The sequence below is a fragment of the Prionailurus bengalensis genome, chromosome B1 (assembly GCF_016509475.1).
Source record: "Prionailurus bengalensis isolate Pbe53 chromosome B1, Fcat_Pben_1.1_paternal_pri, whole genome shotgun sequence".
NCBI lineage: Eukaryota > Metazoa > Chordata > Mammalia > Carnivora > Felidae > Prionailurus > Prionailurus bengalensis.
The window spans coordinates 145,635,193-145,640,927 of NC_057344.1; the positions used below are offsets into that span (position 1 = coordinate 145,635,193).

The 5,735-nt window shown below is 43.4% G+C and overlaps 1 pseudogene; it reads left to right on the forward strand.

Annotated features, from left to right (window-relative positions):
• Nucleotides 1–225: 225 nt before the first annotated feature.
• Nucleotides 226–4,295, forward strand: LOC122469242 (annotated as a pseudogene).
• Nucleotides 4,296–5,735: the final 1,440 nt, after the last annotated feature.

The following is a 5,735-nucleotide window of genomic DNA, read 5'->3' on the forward strand; positions in this document are numbered from 1 at the left end:
CCATCAGCCCAGAGCCTGACGTGGGGCTCAAACTCACGGACCGCGAGATCGTGACCTGGCTGAAGTCGGACGCTTAACCGACTGTGCCACCCAGGCACCCCAACATTAAAAATATTTTAAATAAAAGGGTCAGCTTCTGGCTTTTCAAAAAGTAGCCAAAGAAAATGGGATTTTTGAAGAGAAGACCCCAAAGTTTCAGAGGTTAGAGTAACAGCACTTTGGGACATGTCTATGTGGATGACACTGAAGGCATCCCCACAGAGTCCTGAGCACCCTAATATCATGTGGGAATGCGGAGTAGTGTCTGAGTCCCTGGGAGCCTGCAGAAAGATTCCAGCCATGGGGTTAGAGGGAATGAATATTCTGAGAAGTGGAGGGCGCCATGGGCTGAGGGCCTCAGCAGCAGATGCTATGAGGACAGTGCAGGAGACCCAAGACCGGCAGGATGGGCCGTGCCTCAGTGGAGGCTGGCAAGGACTGAAAACGGCATTTCTTGGCCCAATGTCGGTCAGTCTCCTCTGAGCCCTCTTTCCAACTTCACCTCTGCCTTGGTCCTGCCCAGCCCAGGGTTCACAAAGAGTCCTGCTCAGTCACCCCCCCCTGCCCCCCGGTGCCATGACATCTGATCAAGCTCCCTTATTCCCCTCCTTTGATGTATGCATTCTTGGCCTCCTTTGAGCAAGTATCCTGGTGGGTCAGTTTAGTAAAAATTCCCCCATCCTTGATGTGTCCTTTTAGTGATTTTCGACCTGACTACCCCTCACTCGGCTCCTTGGTTATAAATCCCCTCTTGTCCCTACTGTATTTGGAGCGGAGACCCATCTCTCTCCCTTATTGCAAGCTCTGATTTCAATAGTCCAATAAAATCTCCATTTTAACAAGTGTCAGAATAAGTTTTTCTTTAGGGGGTTAGATGAGAGCACCTAGGCTCAACGCACCCTGCCTACCCACAAACTTGTTCTGGGATGCTGCATAAGCTTTCCCCAAATCCAGATGCCACCTGGGGGTAAGGGAGGCAGGAACCCCTCAGCTGAAGAGAAATAAACCAAAGGAACCTGAACAGTAAACCACAAGAATCAGGTTTCTTGAAATGATACCATTTGGGGCGCCTGGGTGGCACAGTCGGTTAAGCATCCGACTTCAGCCAGGTCACGATCTCGCGGTCCGTGAGTTTGAGCCCCGCGTCGGGCTCTGGGCTGATGGCTCAGAGCCTGGAGCCTGTTTCCGATTCTGTGTCTCCCTCTCTCTCTGCCCCTCCCCCGTTCATGCTCTGTCTCTCTCTGTCCCAAAAATAAATAAACGTTGAAAAAAAAAAAAAAGAAATGATACCATTAATTATTTCTGTTTGTGATGGAAATTGGGGCTGGTAAGCCACATTCGGGTATAGGAAAGTAAAGAAAGTTGTATGATTTTGTGTATCTCAGCTGCTTTCCTTCACTTGAGAACCAGAGGCTTCTGAAAAAATATTATCTCTAGGATAATTTCTTTGACCCCGGAAAAATAAAATGTACCTTTTGCAGAGAATGAGCACTGTTGACAGAGCTATTTGTCTTATCCCGTTAACCCTCCCCTTCAAGAGTCAAGGGGGCAGCTCAAACCTATTTATTTCTGGAGGTCTTTCATGGCATGCATTTCTTGTTTAATAAAAATGAGACAGGGGCACCTGGGGGGCTCAGTCAGTTAAGCATCTGACTCTTGGTTTTGGCTCAGGTCATGATCTCATGGTTTGTGAGTTTGAGCCCCACATCAGGTTCTGTGCTGACATTGCAGAGCTTGCTTGGTATTCCTTCTCCCTCTTTCTCTGTCCCTCCCCACCACCCTCTCTCTCTTTCTCAAAATAAATAAACTTAAAAAAAATGAGATGGGGGTGCCTGAGTGGCTCAGTGGGTTAAGCATCTGACTTTGGCTCAGGTCATGATCTCCCAGTTTGTGAGTTTGAGCCCTATGTTGGGCTCTGTGTTGACAGCTTGGAGCCTGGAGCCTGCTTCAGATTCTGTGTGTCCCTCTTTCTCTCTGCTCCTCCCTGGCTCATGCTCTGTCTCTCTCTGTCTCTCAATAATAAATAAACATTTAAAAAAATGAGACAGGGGGGCTTGGGTGGCTCAGTTGGTTAAGCGTCAGACTTCGGCTCAGGTCATGATCTCAAGGTTGGTGAGTTTGAGTCCCGCGTCAGGCTCTGTGCTGACAGCTCAGAGCCTGGAGATTGCTTTAGATTCTGTGTCTCACTGTCTCTCTCTCTGCCTCTCCCAGGCTCGTGCTCTGTCTCTCTCCGTCTCTCAAAAATGAAGAAACATTAAAAAAAAATTTTTTTTTTAAATGAGAAATTTATAGCCCCAGGTATGCTTCCTCACCACATAATTTTCATGTACTTAATCAGTACCTTATTTTTCATTCTTCAAAATACTCAGTCTAAATGAATACCTATGCTTATGAGCTCTCCAACTAATAGTTAGAGACGTCTGTCACACTCAGCCCAGCTCTGCAGAATCTAATAAGCCTAGTGAGCTTCAGACAGTAAATGTTAGGGAGACAGATTGCCAAATCCAAAGAAGCTACTCCTCTCAGCAGTGAACACTTTTCAGATCATTTTGCTTTCAAGTTTTTTTTTTCTTATTTCTAATATAAGAGGGAGAGGGGGAAAAGAGTAATGTACTTTCTTCTCTCAGATTTAGTTATAAGTCAATAGCTGTCTCCAATGCAAAGAGAATATTCGTCCTGTTATAGCTCAGGTCTGGGAGATTTCTGAAAGGCCAGCGAGCATAAGAAACTCTCTTTGGAAGTGTAACTTTTTTTTCCTTTTTTCCTAAAGGACTATGGTAGTATTACAAAAGATTAAGGAGTGAAATGGGGTATCGCAAACATACACGTATTGCTATCTTTTGTAAATTGTGGAATGCTAGCGCTCTGATAGTTCTCTCTAGTTTCTGAGACATTCTGTATGCAGTTTGTCAGTGTGTATTTATAGTCACAAGAATTTTTCTTTGGAAAGAGGCCCCTTGCCTCTGGATCCCTCTGGAATCTGAAGGGGAAAATGACAGTTTAAATTGGATGTATTTAAAAATAATCTGCTGAATCCACACATTCAGGGCAATGTGTCATCAGTCATTCTCACCCTCACTCTATTCTCACATACGGTCATATAACTGAGGGAAACTCCAAGGCCAGGGTTATGCCTTCAACTTGAAATGAAAACTCAAGGACTCACACCTTGCTCTGGTGTGAGATTGAGCTAAATACCTACAAAATCCCTTCCAAATCTGAGACTCAGATAGTATAAGATCCTAAATTTTATTGGGAATTAATTATTTGAATAATTCATGTGATAAAATTTTCAGGTATAGGTACCATCCATCAACCAAGTTCTAAGTCATTGTTTCACTTGTAGCTTTCTTGGGCCAAACGAACTCGATTCCCATATGTTGTCTACCATGGAGCCTGGAGATGGTATTGGAATTCTGTCAATTATCAGACTATCATTGTCCTTCTAAACCATTATGTTTCATCCTTCAAGCAAAACCCTTCTCTCTCTTGAAGCTCCTACACTCATATTTTATCACCTTCCTTGGTGTCATTCAAGTCTGCTCACTCCTGGTTTTGCTTTTTGGACTCAGTCTTTCCAAGTTATCCCCTCAAATCCTCATTATGGGTGACTTTAGGGTCCATTTGACTTCACACCAGAAATATCTAAGGGGATAGAAGCAACTGTAAACAAACACACAACACAACACAACACAAACCAAAACAAAAACCCCCCAAAACATCCAGAAGGGCACAAAGCTGTGCTCCAGACCTGGAGTTAGCCCAAAGATAGAACTGATGCCTACCGGTCTCTGCCATGAACAAGGGTGACGTTTTACAAGTACCTCTTGTGAGAATATATGAAGTAGCAACTTTTTATACAATGTACAATTGAGAGCCAGTTGGAAATTATCAAATCCAGGTCTACGAAACACCTAGCGTGCTTCAAAGCTCTGACCCCTTACAGGAGGCCATTCAGGAAAACAAAAACAAAAACAAAAACAAAAACAAAAACAAAAACAAAAACAAAAACAACTTAGAAAAAATGCTGGAGATACGATACCTGACAAGCTTTTCACTCTTATAGAGGTGGAATGCTCAGGCATCCGTGTAACTACGCCAATAGCTGAAATAAATGACAACTACTATGAACTCTGACACTGGCAAAATGCCAAAACCTGGGCCAAAGAGTGGACATGTTTCTTTGAGACAGCTGGGGGTCTTACCTCTTTGGACTACCCAAAGGACCTGGCTTTGGTGTGCAAGCAGCTCTTTAATTAATTAATTAATTAATTAGTTAATTAATTAATTTTAAGTTCATTTATTTTGAGAGAGAGAGAGAGAGGCAGAGACAGAACCCCAAGCAGGCTCCCCACTTGCCAGTGCAGAGTTGGACGTGGGGCTTGAGCCCACGAACCGTGAACTGAGATCGAGAGTTAGAGGCTCCACAGACTGAGCCACCCAGGTGCCCTTCGGGTCTTTAACTTATCTTCAGTTGCAAATATGTCACTGGAGAAATAAAATATGAATCTCCTATTTGAAGAAGGAGGTCATTGGCCTCTTTGAAATTCTTGACCCAACTATGTCATCTCAGTTGTTACCACCCTTGAATTATTTAATTTTCTTTCCTTTCTGGAGCTTTTAGTTAAGATTGCATTCCATTTACAGGAAATAGAAAATTCAACCAGTGGTTTAGTTTCAATAGGTAGGTGCTTCTTTTTCTCATGTAACAACGAGTTTAGAGGTAGGACGTTACTATAGTAATTTGTATTGATTTTCTAGGGCTGCCATAATAAAGTACCACAAACTGAGTGTCAATTTATTGTCTCGCGGTTCTGGAGGCTAGGAGTTCAAGATCAAGGTGTCAGCAAGATGGATTCCTTCTGGGATTAGGGAGGAAGAATCTGTTTCACGTCTCTCTCCCAGCTTCCGGTAGCTCCGACTTTGTCTCCGGATCTGTCTCCCTGTGACTTTCACTCATTGATGCCCACTCTGCGAGCATGAACGATGGGATAAATTGCATTGTGTTTTTTATAGGGCAATCGTTCAGTATTTGAATAGAATGATCACGCTGTTACCTAAGTCTTCTTTCTCTTCAGGGAAATTCTCATTCTTTGCTGAAAGGACCAGGTTTTGAGACTATGATTCTGTTCTCTCTCTTACAGATGGAGTCCCATTTGTTATCTCCCCTCTTAACTGAGCAAAACACTCCGCATGTGTTTGGGTTAGTTTGGGAAGTTTCCTTTAACGGGGCACTCGCTGCACTTCTATGAATGTAGGCTAAGAGAACATTATTTAGTTCTTTTGCCAGCCGCATTATCCAGTTGTGATCTAAACTACCCAGCTGTCATCTACTTAACACATCCCATTTTGTACAAGTTAATTATTTGAAGGTAGATTCAGGACTTTCCTTTATCCCTGTTTTTTTTTTTTTTTTGTTGTTTATTTTTAACACCCCTTTTGCCTGTATGAAAGGCTTATCACTCAACAGATGTCACTATCCTTATCCTCACATTTTTATTTTTTTCAAATATTTTAATGTTTATTTATTATTACTGAGAGACAGAGAGAGACAGAGCATGAGCAGGGGAGGGGCAGAGAGAGGAGGAGACGCAGAATCTGAAGCAGGCTCTGAGCTGTCAGCACAGAGCCCGATGCGGGGCTCGAACTCACAAACCACGAGACCACAACCTGAGCTGAAGTCGGACGCTTAACCG